The sequence below is a fragment of the Ambystoma mexicanum genome, chromosome 6p (genome assembly GCF_040938575.1).
Source record: "Ambystoma mexicanum isolate Mex_15411 chromosome 6p, UKY_AmexF1_1, whole genome shotgun sequence".
Lineage (NCBI taxonomy): Eukaryota > Metazoa > Chordata > Amphibia > Caudata > Ambystomatidae > Ambystoma > Ambystoma mexicanum.
In genome coordinates this window covers 928,334,313-928,351,534 of record NC_090935.1, presented here as the reverse complement: position 1 = coordinate 928,351,534, position 17,222 = coordinate 928,334,313, and positions in this window count along the sequence as shown.

The following is a 17,222-nucleotide window of genomic DNA, read 5'->3' as shown; positions in this document are numbered from 1 at the left end:
ACGATCAATGGATCACTGAGATAAAAGGAGACGGGGTTACACCAATTTGGCCAGAAGGAGGGTCATTTGACAAAACAGTGTTGGACCTAGTATCAACGCATTTACTAGCACGATACAAAGGGAAACAGTTACAGAACCACAAAGAAGTGTTAGATTTATGGCGAATGTTCGAGGAAGTCGCCCCCACGGCAGAGGTAGGTACAAGCCGAATGACAGAAAAGCAGAAAAACCCTGAAGAAATAGACGGGACACCAAAAGGGGAATGCTCAACAACTACAACCGAAAACGAAGTAACAAAAATCTATCCCTTAATGACTAGGCCAGCAGTAGGGTTCAGTGAACCCCTGTATATACCACCCACCGCCATTGCCCAGGGTGGGGCAACAGCCCCCGAACCTCCACCATATGACAAAGGAGGCCTGTACGGCCCCACAAGTACACCTCCTGTGGACACAGCACGTTTAACAGGTGATTTAGACCGCCAGTTAGCTCACGCACAAATGGAAATAACACGGTTGAGAGCCTTATGTGATAAAGGGCAAATGCTGCCAGGGGAGGGGAGGTACCCCCGCTGTCACTAGCAGATCTCACACCCCCGATAGGGGCAGCAAGCAATGCAACCCCAGCAGCATCGGGATCAGGGCAATCTATAGCATCGCAAGGGACGTCATCGCAGCAGATACAAGAACAAGAGTGGCAGTCAGGACAGTTCCAGTTCCAATTGAATAACAAACCAGTGAGAATTACACGCCCAGATACACCGGAGAGTCAACAATGTGGAGATCAAAGTGAAAGACAAGGAAGTGAGCCCAAGGAAAACTGGGAGGAGAACAACGAGGTAGAGTCAGAAATAGAAGAAATATGGGATGATTTAGATGAATATGAAGAGGCAGCTGCCGCAGAGGGTTCCCCACTGCCAAACTGCCATTACCCAGACACACTATCGCCACCATTATGGCAAGGTAGATTAAGACAACGAAGAGGGAGGACATGAAACATACTGGTAAGTAAAACGAAAAAAGGGAGGATGAGCAAAACGGGAAAGAAACAGAAACTACAAATGCCACTGATACATAAAGGAGCAGGTAGGCGAAACTATATTCCGTGGGCCCAAATGGACAAAACCAACCTGTTAAAACTCCTCCCCCCGCTGACGGGAGGGGCAGGTAAGTGGATACATGTATTTGAGAAGAACACGGCAGGTGTGCCGTTAGCTATAGGTGATGTAAAAAGTCTATCAGTATCAGCAATCGGGGACCAAGCAGACACAATCTGGAAAAGAGCAGGATTCCCGGGAGTAACAATGAGCTGTGACCGACACGATGGATCACCATTCAATAATGTTCGAGCACAAGTGTGGGATGCATTGCGGCGTGCATTTCCAGACGTTCCAGATTTACATGCAGTGATGCAGTGCACGATGAAGAGAATGAGGATCCTGCGCAATTCATTTTGCGAGTGCAAGACTTATGGAGAAGTGAAACTGGTACGGCATGGAATCAATCAACAGCTTTATTCTATTTTATCATTAAAAAGGGGTTGCCGAAAGAGGTGCAGAAGGCCTTGGACAAAATAGCTGGGATTGAAGCCAAAGCGTGGCCTGAAATTCAGAGCATAATTGTACACCACTGGAGGAGGATTAAAGTGAAGGAAAAGGAGGTCACGCAAAAGAGGCTGGCCGACGAAGCAAAATTAGTACAGACGAAATTAGTGAAGGTCGCCGCCCTCACTGCCAGTGCAACAGCAGACAGAGGAAACGAAGGAGAGGAAAACGCGGGAGGAAGGCCCGTTGAGATAGCAGCGCAGTGGGTTGGAGAGGACCAAGGACAGTTGAACGGAGAAGAACAGCCATGCCAAGGAGCACACTGGCAGAACAGGCAGGCCCAAGGAAGAGGTGGGTACCGCGTGCAGAGGGGAGGATACGGAGGAATGGGAAACAGAGGGTATGGTGGGCAAGGACCAAGGGGAGGACAACAGGGGTCGTGTTGGAATTGTGGAAGATGGGGACATTATTCACGAGATTGTAGAATGCGACCATCAGGGTATTTTCAAGGGCAGCAACAACAGCCCATGAACAATGAACAGGGGTGGGGATGCCCATACCCAGGTAGCCCTTGTGGAGCTCCAATGGGAAGGGGGGGGACAACAGGATCAATACTGCTATGACCCCCAAATGCAACAGAGACAGCCAGCCCCACAACAGCAGCAGCAACCACAACAGCAAAACGCACTACAGCCCATGGCGAGAAAAAACCCAGTAGGGAACATAAACAATAACCCTTTTGCAGCGGCCACAAACGGTGCCCCTGCACCATTCCGTGGCGTAACGGTCGTGGGTAACAATGTTTTTTCAGTGCCAGGTCAGCAAAGATACCAAGGCTAGGACAGCCCACAGGGAGCACTTGCGTGTCCAGTCCTATCCACCACACAAAGTGCAAATGAAGAACCACTAGTGGCGGCAGAGATAGGAAACAAGCAGTTTATCTTTATGGTAGACTCTGGAGCAGAAAAATCATGCCTCACAGAAGGGTGGTTTCAGCTCTCGGGAAGAAATGTGGAGACGCAGGGGTTCTCTGGGATTATTTTAAAAGTTCCTTATACAAAAGATCTTGATGTAACAGTGGGGGGAAAAACAGTGCGTGCACCCTCATTGTATTACGAAGATGTGCCAATCAATTTGATGGGACGAGACTTGCTCAGTAAGTTAAACATGACCATAGCCTTTACTGAAAGAGGAATAGTGTGCTCGACGCCAGGGGTATGCCCCGTACGGGCACTCTTGATAATAAGCATGATTACAAAGGAAGTGGCAGTAAGAGGGATTCCCATTGACATGGACATGTTCATCAATGGAATACAGGTATTAGCCCGAGTAGTGCCTGAAAAAACACAAAAGTAGTGGAGACTACCATCAGACTTTATATTCTGCCCAATCACACCAACAGATGTAGTGCCAGGCACAATTATATCTATAGATATTGAGGCAGTTCAAGTTTCCAACAAATGCATTGTGGTCATAGGCCTGGACACGCAGGGACGCGAGTGGAGAAGTGTGCTATGCATAGAGCCAAACATAATGCTAAAAGATATAACTGATGAAGAATTGTTTACTGATTACGAGGGGGGTGGAGAAATAATAATGGAAATAAGCATACCATGTGACATTATCATCCAATACAGCGAAATACATAACCCACTCATGGCTAATATAAAGGCCCCACCGACAATATTTGAGGAAGACATGGCCAGGGTAGCACCTGAAATTTGGACCACAGGGCCACACGATGTGGGATTATTGCATGAGGTGTCTCCCATAAAGATAAAACTGAAACCAGGTGCCCTCCCACCCAGAGTGAAACAATACCCAATATCCAAAGAAGCAGAGGAAGGTATTAGAGAAACAGTGAATGCACTCCTAAGATAAGGTATCTTAGTGCCATCAACTTCCCCAAGCAACACAGCGATTTTTCCGATTAAGAAAGCGAAAGGAGGGGTGTGGAGAATGGTCCAGGACCTCCGCCCACTCAATGACATCATCCAAAATGAGTTCCCTTTAGTGCCTAACCCGGCATCAATATTGTGCAGTATACCAAAAGAGGCAACTTGCTTCACTGTCATTGATCTGAAAAATGCCTTTTTCTCTGTGCCAATCGCACCAGAGTCGCAGTACCTTACAGCTTTTACATTAGGAAACAGCAGATATGAACATCGCAGACTCCCACAGGGGTATTGCTAGAGCCCAAGAATTTTTAACAGAGTACTACGAGAAGACATTGGCAACATAGATGTAGGGAGCACCATTATACAGTACGTAGACGATTTACTCGTCTGCAGCAAAACAGAAGAAGAGTGTAGAGAAGACTCGATAACACTGCTTAACGTATTGGCTGCCAAGGGATACAAGGTGGACAAAGGAAAGTTACAATACTGCCTTGCAGACGTTGTATATCTTGGTCAGCAAATATCTAAAGATGGAAAAAGAATACTACCAGACAGAGCTACTGCCATTCGACACATTATCATACCAAAAACAGTAAAGGACATGCAGAAATTTCTTGGCATATGTAACTATTGCCGAGCGTGGATCCTCGATTACGCAGCATACACACGGCCAATGCTACAAGCACTGAAAGAAGCACAAAAGAACAGAGCCCCAATAAAATGGACCCAGGAGACAATTGCCCAATTCTCTCGATTAAAAGACCTTATTTCAGACGCCCCAGTCCTTGCAAATCCAGATTATGAAAGGGAATTTTTCCTGTTTTCACACAGCAATGGAACATTAATGACAGCAGTATTGACACAAAAGACAGCGCTAGGCCACAAAACATTAGCGTATTACAGTGGAATATTAGACCCAGTAATGCAGAGACATTTCGCTTGCGAACAGGCCCTCGCTGCAGCTGCCTTCACCATTGAGAAAAGTGCCACGATCGTAATGGGATGTTCAGTGACGCTATATGCGGAACACTCATTATTTGCTATCTTGGAAAGATCGAAATCTACTATCACAACACAGAGAGCCTCTGCTTATGAAATAATAATATCAAGTCCAAATGTACATGTGGTCAAATGCAAGACAGTTAACCCAGCCACCTTCATTACAGAGCCATGCACAACTGAGGATTTACAGGAACACGATTGTAGCACATATGAGGGAGAGGGCAATGACATTCCCAAAGCAAGAGAAAATGCCCTTACAGAAGGAGAAATTTATTTCATAGACAGGTCAGCATCCATAAACTCAGAGACAGGAGAAAAACATGTGGGGATGGCAGTAGTGCGCATGGAAGAAGACACATACGAAGTGATTGTTCAAAAGCACCTCCCCTCACACTACTCTGCACAAGCAGCCGAACTGACCGCACTAATCAGTGCATTAGACACAGCCAAAGATTGTGCCGTGACAATATATTCAGACTCAGCTCACGTCACCACTACAGTTCACTCAGGGATATCACGTTGGCGAAGGAGAGGGTTCGGAAGAGCAGACGGTTCCCCCGTACAACATGCCACGTTGATAAATGAACTAATAGAAGCTTTAGCAGAGCCATCGGTAGTAGCATTGGTTAAATGCCAAGCCCATAACAATAACACAGACGCCGTCTCACTGGGGAGCGCGGCAGCCGACGCATCAGCGAAGGAAGCCTTGTAATTCAATAAGACGCCAATATCAGAGTACATTGTAAAAACAACCACAGCGGAACAACCAGCAGAAGCATACAGTACCACACCCATAGCACAATTGATAGAACTCCAGAGAAGGGCCCCACCGGAAGAGCAGAAGTTGTGTGGCAAACGAGGGTGTAAGCAATCAGCCACAGATCTCATTTGGAGACAGGAAACGACAGGCAAGGTAGTGATGCCTGTAGAATTATTAGAAGTAGCATTCCAACAACTGCATTTTCCAGCTCACGTTGCAAAACAACACATTGCCTCAGATATTCAAGAGAATTGGTTTGTTCCTAATCTGCATGAATACTTGTCTAAATTTGTGATTGAATGTACTGCATGCCAAACTTACAATTCGGGAATGACATTACGAACTCTGCGTGGCACTTTGCCACGCCCTACAGGTCCATTTAGAGAACTACATATCGACTACGCCGATATGGGAGAAAGATGTAATGGAGCAAGATACTTGATTGTGGTGATATGCCCTTTTTCACGGTGGGTGGAAGCAGGCCCCTGTCCCCATCCTGATGCAAAATGTGCTGCCAAGTTCCTTGTGCGAGAAGTATTCTCGCGGTGGGGAATATGTGACGTGATCCGTTCAGACAACGGCACACACTTTGTGAATGACCTCTTCAAGGAACTAACCTCCCTTCTGGGGGTGAAACATAAACTATGTTTGATTTATCATCCAATGGCCAATGGAGTTGTGGAGAGGATCAACGGGCTGCTCAAAAACAATTTATCGAAATTATGCAGCGCGTTGAAAAAAAATTGGGTATATTGTCTGCCCCTAGCACTGTTCCAACTCAGAAATCAACCAGGCAAGGATCACCATTTAAGCCCGCACGAAATCGTGACGGGAAGAAGAATGCACATGCCGCTCTCTCCTGTTAGGAGGGCGTCTGATGCACACAGGGCTGCCACAGTGCTGGGGGAAGAGTTTAAGGAATACCTAGCACAGCTAACGCGTGCAGTACGCAGCATAGCAAAACAAATTGCTCTGCCATTTACTGAAGATGTAGCAACAGACACCTCCATGCCGTCAGCAGAAAGCCCGGAGGGGCCTTTAATGCCAGGGGAGCATATTTATGTCAGAAATTTTGTAAGAGGGTGGAATTCACCAAGATTTCATGGTCCATACACACCCCAACTGCAGTTAAAGTTACGGCGTTAAAATACTGGGTGCACCTCTCAGATGTGAGAAGGGCGCACAGTGTTGCACTTCCCCAAAATGAAATCGACTGTGTGGATGCCATCGCTGGCACAGTTTGACATGATGAAAACTGCAACTTAGACAGGGAAAGTATAGGGAAAAAGCAAAAAGTTTTCACATATTTTGTCTCTCTCTCTCTCTCTATCTTTCTTTTCTTCTCATATAAATCGTGTTGTTTTTTCTATTTTTCCTCATTATTTCTATGATAAAAGGAAAAGGAACTGTTAAATGCCTAACTGAGTAAAGAAATGAAAAAGAATGAACAATTGCAAATATGTTTCTTTTCATGATGACTTAACAAATTTGTCTCACCCACATAGGTTCAACATGAGCCAATACGACGAAACGGCTGAGCAGGCTGAAATGTTATATAGAAATAGGGATGCCACTAGGGCCAGTAGACTGAGCAATGTAGAATGTGTTATAAAATATGCTGCCATACTATTTGCAATAATGATTTTTTATTTTATTTGGTATAATGTTGTTTTATATGTGGCAAATGAAATGAATAAAGGGGGAAGTGGAACTGATGTGACAAAACCAGGGTCTAAACTAATATGGACTGAAGCAACGACTATTTTGAAGGACACTTATAACATTGAATATAATAGTAAAAATATAACGTCACCCTTTGAACAATTGCATATGAGCAAAACTGCTATTCCATTATTGAGTAATACTATGGCCAAGGAAATAGAGCTTGGATGGAATGTAAATGATGATTACTATTGGTTGACTAACTCCAGAAATACAAGCATGCTCACACACACTGCACCAGAAACCACTACTGAATACACACGTCACCACGAACAACATAGATGAAGCATGGTATAGAATATTCCCGCTGCAACATTTACAAGTTGGTACCCAATTAAAAAACAAAAGGAGGAGAAAAAGGGGGGGTAGGAAAAAACAGATACGATATTTATCATAACCTGGGGTTAGATGAAATAGAGGACCCGCGACACCCTGACCAATCAAATAAATGGTATTCAGACATGAGCGCTGCAGCAAAGCAAGCAAGTAATGAAAGTTGCTACGTGTGCTCACTTATTCCTCATGCAACTGGAACCCCAAAAATGTTAATCCCACAGGAAGTACCCTTGTCTGAGGCCCAATGTTCGATTCATCTGATGCTCTGTAGAATAAAAAAGACATTTCAGGCACACACAGTCGCCATGGAAAAATTGGAAAACAAACAAACATGCACCAGCAGACGACAAGGAGTAATCTGCCTCCAAGAACCATTTTTCATCATAAAAGGGACAAGGTATGCAGACGACAAGTGGCATGATGAAACGATTGAATGCAAAGCTGAGGGGCTTCGAGGACTGCCAGATGAAACATACAAGTGGGTAAAAGAAACGTGCATCCCCATCTGGTCACAGCATATCACCAAGCTGACATGGGTCACACCCCTGGAGAGACCCATAAACATTCAAAAGGAAATACCTCACAAACTTTGCTTCCATGGAGAAGCGAAGGTGAATATGGGAACCGTGCAGCAGTGCAATAAGACTTTAATAATGCCAGATATGAAAAAAGGCACTGCTGCATTAATGGACATATACTGGATCTGTGGCGAACAAGCTTACCTGCATCTCCCAGCATCCTGGAGGGCACTTGTGCCCTAGCCACACTTCACTCAGCATTAATGGTGATACCAGAGAGCCACGTTCAGTTTACAACAAGGCCTTCAGCTGAAAGTTCGGAAGCAGGCCAATTGGCTGACACATCGGCAGCAGGGCAATCGGCTGAACCATCGACAGCGCCCGATGAGACAATCACGGAGCCTCCAGCATATGAACTATTGTCAGAAGAAACTTTGAAAACCAAGTTGTCACTCAGCAAAAGATCCAATTATATTTCATCCAAATCGTCAGAACTCCTTGCTGAAATCCCACAGCAGTACAAGCTTTTCTCATCTGCAGAAACATTCTTTGCATCATTTCTAGCACCAGGCGTTCAAGCAAGGGCAAATGCGAAATGGCTGCAGATAACACGCTGGAAGCTCATCCAGCTGGCCAACGACACTGAAGAAGGATTCAACATCATAAAAATAGAGCTCCGTGCACTGCGCCTGATGACGATGCAAAACAGATATGTCTTAGATCTTATCACGGCCATGCACGGTGGTGTTTGCAAAAATATTGGGGGGGGGTGTTGCACATTCGTACCAACTTCAGATGCTGATAACGGGACACTGTCACACGTGATAACAGCAGTGCATAATTTAGGAGAAAGAATGAGAGCTGAAGGTGGAGCAGATAACGACACGTGGTTCGACAATCTGTTCAGCTGGATACCATCATGGGTGAACATGGCAGCGAAGATACTCATTCCCATTATTGTCGTTCTTCTCCTAATATTCTGTGTGTGCCAACTGGGACTAAGATGCTGTGAAAATAATATGCCTAATTCAGCAATGATGATGGTAACAGTGGGCCGACAGACAACAGTGGCTACCATGATAGATGCCCAAATACAAACCGGAGAATACACCACACCGTAGTATAGAATGACTGCCATCTATAGGCAGTATGGGGATGTGGTCGATAATCTACATTACACTACCATTAGAGAACCAAAGAACTTTCTGTGGTATAATGAGGTTTGGATAGATTTAGATGGGGATTGTGGAATATACTTAATGGTCATCCCAGAGGAATACGCAAGAAGAGGTAACAGCTTAAGAAGTGTGTGCAAAGCATGGATGCCAATAAAGGGTACACCTGCTTGGGATGAGGCTGTGGCTGAAGCTGAGCACTACCGAAGGGAGAACAGAAAGAATGAGATAAAGTAGTTTGTTACTTTAGATGTAACGAAAGGGGGGAATGTATGGGAGCGAGGGGTCCTCAGGCCCCCTCGCGTCATACGTTCCTCAGTACGAGGCTTGGACCACGTGCCTCCGGTCGTGGGATTGCCCCTTGCCCTTATGTAAAGTTAACCACGGTTGACTGCTGCATAGATGGGACTACTGAGCAGTACACGGGGCATCCATCTTTTGTGCCCCCTTTCGACTCCATCTTGGGTAAACAGGCCTCACTGCGATAGTACAGCAATGCTCAGCTCCCCTTCCACTGCAGCAGCCAAGGACAGAGACACACACACAAAGCGCGCAGGCAGCTGGTTGGCCCCCACCCTTGCACTCCCCCTGCGAAGGAAAGCTCTGCGCTTCCATTTCTCACGCTGAAGCCGGAGAAAGTTGCAACAATCAATATGCTACCGTTTTCTTCCTCTGAGATCACTGCTCGCCTGAGAACCGGCATGTGAACCAAAATGAGCTAAGCACTTTCTGCTTGATTCATCCCCATAAACGTGCCAGCCACCCACCCCCATTTTAGAACAATTTACTGTCATCTTGACCCTGCGCCCCCTGTAAGGTATTTCTTTCAAGTGCCAGACCCTCGCCTATGCTGCGAAACCCACCCAACACACCCACTACTAACCTTGAGCATTTTACTACTATATATATGTTTTTACTTGTACTGATCAGTTTGAAGCCTTAGAAAGATGCAAAACACAGCCTGATTCTTTCACATGCACAATAAGGTCAAGGCCTCCAATTAAAGCCACAAATGCCCCAATTGTACTGACAATAATTGTTATGTGTAACTTGTATAGAAATATGAAAAGTAGCATAAAATGTTTAGATAATTTGTTATTTAATGTTTTTCGAATGCAACATGTTAGATTAGATAGTGACCACAGTGACCGGACCCTGACCTGCGTGGAGCACAAGATATTTGACGTCCGTCATCTCGTCAGCCACTCAGCCAACCAGAAGGAAGAGGTGCCACCCACACCTACAGCACCACACTGCTTGGCCAATCGGGTCCATTTAGCATTTTTTGTTAGAGTTACCTTAATTAATATATATACTATCACTGATGCAAATGTTGGTGGGAGTTTTTTGGGTTATTTCCTAGCTGGAGAAAAAAACCATCCTTTGAAGTCTTGCAGCCGGGTCTCAGTGCCTCTTTCCCCGTCAGGGGGTTGTGTCGGCTATTTTATTTTCTCTCACACGTAGTAAGCCGGGGAAAGGCACCTACAGTAGCCAAACACAGTAAACACGGTAAGGCTAAAACTAAAATTCCAAAAAAGTCACTGATGCCACCAGCTTATCCTTTTAGCGCACCTAGAGCAACTGAAAATCCTCTGAGTGTTAGTCTAGGGCAAAACAAAAATGCACCCCAGTGTACTGCAGTTTAAGCTGCTGTGCACAATGATAAAAAGTTACCACAAGTGATACAAAAGTAACCAAAAGTAGTAAAACAGTAACACGACTAAGGGAAACAATGTTTACCAATACTGACAGCCTGGTGGACATGTCAGTTTCACCATGACATATGAGCAAAAGCCAGTGCAGTGAAGCTTAAAGCTTCATTGTACTGCAAAAAGTACAGACAAGATCAGAAATAAAAGCAAAAAGTTTGGGGTTTCCATAAAGATGAAAGGAAAGTTGCAGTAAAGGGAAATATTTCCTAACACCCAGCACCACCAAGGGCAACTAGAGCCAAGAAGGGACACTCTGCAGAACAGGAAGAGGCACCACCCCATGATCATCCACAGGTGAAGGCGAGCGGGCCACTGAGGAAGATGCACTTCACTGACGAGTTGGAAATCCTTATGGACTTTGCGCAGGAACTCTAAGTGGACCTCTACTGCTCGGGTGGCAGCACCCTTACTCCTGCTCAGAGAATGAGGATGTGACAGGAGGTCATAGACTTCATCAACATTTGTTGTGTGGAGAGGCACACTGCTAAATTGGTCTGCAAGCAGATGGAGGACCTCATTCGAAGGACAAAGAATAAGCGCAGTGGCAACCTGGCCTTAGTCCAAGCCACTGGAGAAGGCCCACCAGAGTTGGAGCTGACTTGTTTTCGAAGGGTTCACAAGTGGAATTGTCAGCACTGAGCAGGTGTTTGGTGTGGGAGGCCTAGACACTGATGTCAACATATCTGTTCAGTGGCATTTGTGCGTATTGTATGTGCTGATAAATTTGACATGCTCACATATGTGTTGGAGTACAGGTGGCTGCAGTTGGCAGCCATCCATGGGCACTGCTTGATGGCTACCGTGTAAACTTCCATCACCTGAGATGCTTACAGGGAGGTGGTAGTGTGGTTTCTGTGCGTGGTATATGTTGGTGTCATAGTACACATCACTGTCCGCTGGCTTTAACTGATTTGCCAGTACTTGTTAGTGTGGCAATGGCATGCTACACACACATCTCATTGTCCACATTCACAGTATCTTGCATGTGTATCATCTATTGTGAATGCCAATAAGGATTCACGTAGAATCGCAGCAATGTGTGCATGATGTCACAGTCATCAATTCTCTGGCCCTGGTAGTTCCTTGTCGCAGTCTCCTCACACATGGTTACAATGAATATGATTGGGACCAACCACGTATCTTGAAGGGGAAATATTGCAATAGTGATTGAGTAGATCATGGCAACACATATGATATGACATCATGACATTTTGGGTCCGCAGATGTACAGGTCACACTTCCACATGTTGCAAAAAGAAAAGGTGTGCGTAGAGAAGGAGCTTACTGATGATGCACAGACCTCCAGCCTTCCTCTGATGGGAATCACTCTGAATGATGTCTGTGTGTATGTATGTACTCTTGATCTCACAAATCATGCCATGTTGCACAGCCTGATATGCCCAGCCATGAATGCACAGGTCAACAAATGCCATGTGTCTGTTCCGTAAAGGTCAGAGTGTGCTCAGTCACAATGTGTGATGTATGATGCTGACCATTTTGTATCTGTATGCATTGTAATACACATATGCCTGTTCTGCCAAGTACTCATGCATCAGAATGTTGTTACCTGTCTTTCTGCAGGTTATGATGCAGCAGATGAAGAGGTAGAGCAGGAAGAGTATGGGGGCACATGACAGATCCCCAGCGGAGGTCTGTCTGTCATGCCCGATGACAATCCCCTGGTGCTGCAGGCAGTCCTTGGTAGGGTTGCAGACTCTTCTCCAGACCCTTCAGACTCTTGACATTAAGCTGCTGATTCAGATGCAGAGGACCCACTGAGGGGTATGGAGGGTTCCCCACTGGACAGTCTGGATGGGGCCGTTGAGTCCAAGGAGGTGAGCCAGTCACGGGTCCACTGCAAGTTTGCCTTCGCCTGTGTTGGAATCAACAGCAGGGGCTGTGTTCCAATGGATGGATGCAGACCTGCAGCCAAGGACAAGGTTCCCACTGAGATGGGTCTGGCCCCCTGAATCCCACCGCCATCGGCCCCGCACACATGGTGGATGTGTGCATGATGGACAGTGAGAACGGGAGCTGCAGTGTTGCATGCAAGCATCTGACATGGCGACGTCATTTAGGAGATAGCCAGGGACATCCATCACCTGACTGAGAAATATCTCTTCACCAGCTGCACAGGTTTCACATCATCTGGCCTCTTGGGACCATCAGCAGCAGATGAGATGCAGTCCGCAATTCTCTCTCACAAACCAGGCATGGGGGCCAACATCAAAAGCCAGCAGGATGATCTGGCATGTCTGCAGGATTCCCTTAATCGAGATACAGAGGCACAGATAAAAGGCCTGCAGCCGGAGATGTTGGCATCTCAAACATCCCATTGCCATAAGATGGAGAGCTTGAGGGCTTCACTGTATGATGATATTTTATCAACAAGGGTCTCACCTCCACCAGGAGATGGACTCCTTGAGGCACATGCTCTCCCAGCACTGTGATGTGTCATGAATGAGCACACATTCAGACTTTGTGGCCACTTGGGAGGAAATTCCTTGTGACCTCTCAGCCATTGGGTTATTTATGGATGCATCTGTGTAATGAATGGCCCTAGCCAATTAACACCAGGCTTTGGCACTGCATGGACAGGATGCTACCACCTGATAATACACCACAGGACGGCAGTCTCAGACCACCCACTCCACCTCTGCCACCTCTGCCCTGATGTCTACGACCCCACGGAGGGTGTATGATTTCTATTTTTTTTTTTTTTTACTTATGTGGCTCCCCCCACCAACTTCCAGGATAGACATATCTGTACCCCATCTAAAATTGACACTTTATTTTTTTTGTCACTTTGAGTGATGTGCCATTGCCCGCTTGAGGCCTTCCTGAGTGGAGGTCTGCACATGCAGCCATGTGCAGCGTAGCCAACTGCCTTGATTAAGTGAACTGCAACAGCCTCACACATACAGGTGCAGATTGTAATAGACATTGATATTACAGATGTGCAATCTGCATGAATGAATCCTTAAGCTGCTCCAATCCAATGTCCTATGTTGTTACAGGTATCTTGCCTCATCCAGTACCTGTACTCACTGAGAGGTCCACCCAGCACTCTTTTACCACCCTAGTCCCCATACCACTGCCTGACAGCTAAGCACCTCTTCCTAAATCCTGGTGAATGTAGAAACCTGATTTGTGGTTATGCAGCACACTTCCACCAACCCACAACCTGACAGTGCTCCCTAAACCCTACACCCACAGCATTAAGCTTAGTATAGAACCTGGGATGCACCAGGGATTCTGACAGAACACTTTCTCCTCACATTTACACTGCTTGTAGATCATGTCATCTACATCTCTACATCCTTAGATGATCCTTCCCTTGCCTATCCTACCCTGACTGAGTCACGGCAATGTTGGGTATCATTCTCTCCCAGGGAGACTGCTCTGATTCCATTCATGCTGGCATCCCTGTCTATCAGCTCATAAAGCTACAACAGACCCAGTACACTGCTGCATGCCTCATCCTTGCACTCACACCCAGGGCACACATGACTCATGCACTCCAGGTGCTCCACTGGCTTCCCATTGTATGGCTCACCACCTTCAGGGCCATTTGCATCACCAACTGTGCCCTCTATGAGATGTGCCTTGAATTTCTCCAACACTGAATCACAGGCTACCAACACAACATAAACCTCACATCATTCTCTGCAATCCTCCTTGTGATCCCGTCCTTCAATTCCACTCAAATTGGAGGTGCCTCTTTCTCTGTCCAGGCTCATACACTCTGAAACTTATTCCCACTCAGCATCCACCAAGTGAAGTACCATCTTACCTTCTGGAAGGCACTCAAAATGTGTCTCTTTCCTTCCCCAAGTTGGACAAAGGCCACACTCCATACACTGTTCCAGCACAGATTGCCTGCTGGGGGCACCCTGCCGGACCATGGCAGTGTTCTACTGCATGTCACTCCTGTGTTGGTAATCTGGAGTCCAGCTTTATTAGGACAACAATAAAGAACGTTTTCTCTGTGGGAAGTATGGCCCTAAAGTCAGCAAATGTGACGTGTACGTTGGCCAGAATCTCTCACACTATTTGGGAATGTGTAGCAATGGCGGCTGATCAGATCCCTGAAGGGGAGGAAAGAGCCAGATTTTTAAATCTAGTCAAGGATAACAAAGATGCAATGTGCGAATCCCTCCCGACAGGGCACAACACTGCAGACTGCATCAGAAGGTCCATGGCGGGTAGCACAGTTATTTGCAGATTTGCCTAGTTAAAGTCCGGTTTTGCTCTAGATGTGCAATCCAGATTGCTTAACATGCCCTTTGATGGCACAAATATATTTGGTAACAAGGTTGACGAGAACCTGGAGAAATTGCAGACCTCTAAAGCGGTAGCAAAGTCCCTTGGTGCTGCCATTAGACAGATACAAAACCGCCCCACCGCACACTTTGGAGGGGTAGGTCCTTTCGCTTTTACTCCTCATTTGGAAGGGGGTGAGGACTGTCCAATCAAAGAGGTCAGAAAAGATTTCCCCGTGGTGGACGGGAAGATGTACTCGAACCGCCCAGGCAGCAGCTGCTTTACTATCACCCACTGCTCCAGCTGCCTAAAAACCTCTGAGGTTTTATTACACAAGACTCCAGTGGGAGGCAGACTCTCACTGGATCTGAAAAACAGTTACCCAGGGTTACTGCCTTCCCTTTCTAAGAAAGCCTCTGAGTCCTCCACCGGGGAACAACTTTTTCAAAGTTCCAGATCCGCTGGAAATCCTGACCCTGCTAGAGAAAAGTGCTATAGAACGAGTACCTGTAGCGGAGAGGAACAGGGGTTGGTACTCCCCGTATTTCCTAATTCCAAAAAAGGATAGAGGATTGAGACCCATTTAAGACTTAAGAGAATTGAACAAATTCCTCAGGAAGGACAAGTAAAAAATGGTTACCCTTTCTCCGATCCTTCAGGCCCTCCAGCTTCAGGACTGGATGGTATCATTGGACCTTCAGGGTGCTTACTTTCATGTGTCAATCCATCACAAGCACAGACAGTACCTGATGTTCGCCGTTGGCAGTTCTCATTATCAGTTTCGAGTTCTGCCATTTGGGCTGACTTCTGCCTGAGGGTTTTCATCAAGTTAATGGCGGTGGCGGCAGCGAGTCTCGGGAGAGGGGGGGGATTCACGTCTACCCGTACATTCTGCAGATGGTCACCAATTTCCAGAGTGTCCAGTGTCTCCCGGCCTTTGACTTTCTGAGGTTGCTCGGCCTCATGGCATTCTGCATTTTTCTGGTGCCAAAGGTGCCCCTGCAAATGAGATCCCTCCAGTGGGCTCTCACGACTCATTGGTCTCAATTCACAGGCAGGATGTCAGATCTCTTTCAGGTTCCAAAGAGTGTCACTCAGGATCTCCTGTGGTGGGCCTGCGAGGGGAACCATTTTGGCAATTGGATCTGGAGGTAGACCTAATATCATCTCTATACACAATTGAATCTAGAGATAGACGTAATATCATCTCTGTGTACAGTTGAATCTAGAAGTGCAGCTAATAGTCTAATATCAAATTGAACTTGGAAGGGTCCCTAATAGCGTGCGCCCACTGAATTTAGAACTACAATTAGAAAGCCCTCCTAAACTCCACCTAAAAGTAGAGCGAACAAGTGCCGAGAGCGAACGAGTGCCAAGAGCGAACGAGTGCCGAGAGCGAACGAGTGCCTAGAGTGGAGCGAATGAGTGCCTAGAGTGGAGCGGCCGTATTGCATAGAGCCGACGAGTTGCGTAGAGCAGATGAGTACGTAGAACGAACGAGTGCAGATTGCATGCAGTACAGATGAGTGCGTAGAATGGATGAGTACGTAGAGCTGCTGAATGCGTAGAGCGGACGGAACGAGTGAAGTATGTAGATGGACTCTATATGAATAGAACGAATGATATATGTGAATGGAGTTGATCACATATATGGATGGAACGGGTGCCGTACATGGATGGAACGGGTGCTGTACGTGGATGGAACGGGTGCCGTACGTGGATGGAACGAGTGCTGTACGTTGAGGGAACGGCTGACATATGTGGTTAGAATGGGTGCCGTATATGGATGGATCTGGTGCCATAGGTGGATGGATCGGGTGCCGTAGGTGGATGGATCGAGTGCCGTATGTGGATGAAACGGGTGACGTACGTGGATGAAATGTGTGAAATAGGTGGATGGAAAGGATGAAGTATGAAGATGTTATGGGCAAAATATGTGGACAGAGTGCATAAAACAACTTAGAATACACGGAATGGTACGTGTGAAATATGTAGATGGAGTGCATAAAACAACTTAGAATACATGAAACGGATTGGAGTAAATAGAGCGGATCTGAGTGTGTGTGGCAGACAGGAGTACGAGTAGTGGACAGAAGTGCGTGTGGTGGACAGGAGTGCGTGTGGCGGACAGGAGTGTGTGTGATGGACAGGAGTGCGTGTGACGGCCAGGGGTGCGTGTGGCGGACAGGAGTGAATGCATGAGGCTGACAGGAGTGCATGCATGAGGCTGACAGGAGTGCATGCGTGGGACAGACAAGAGTGCATGCGTGGGGCAGACAAGAGTGCATCCGTG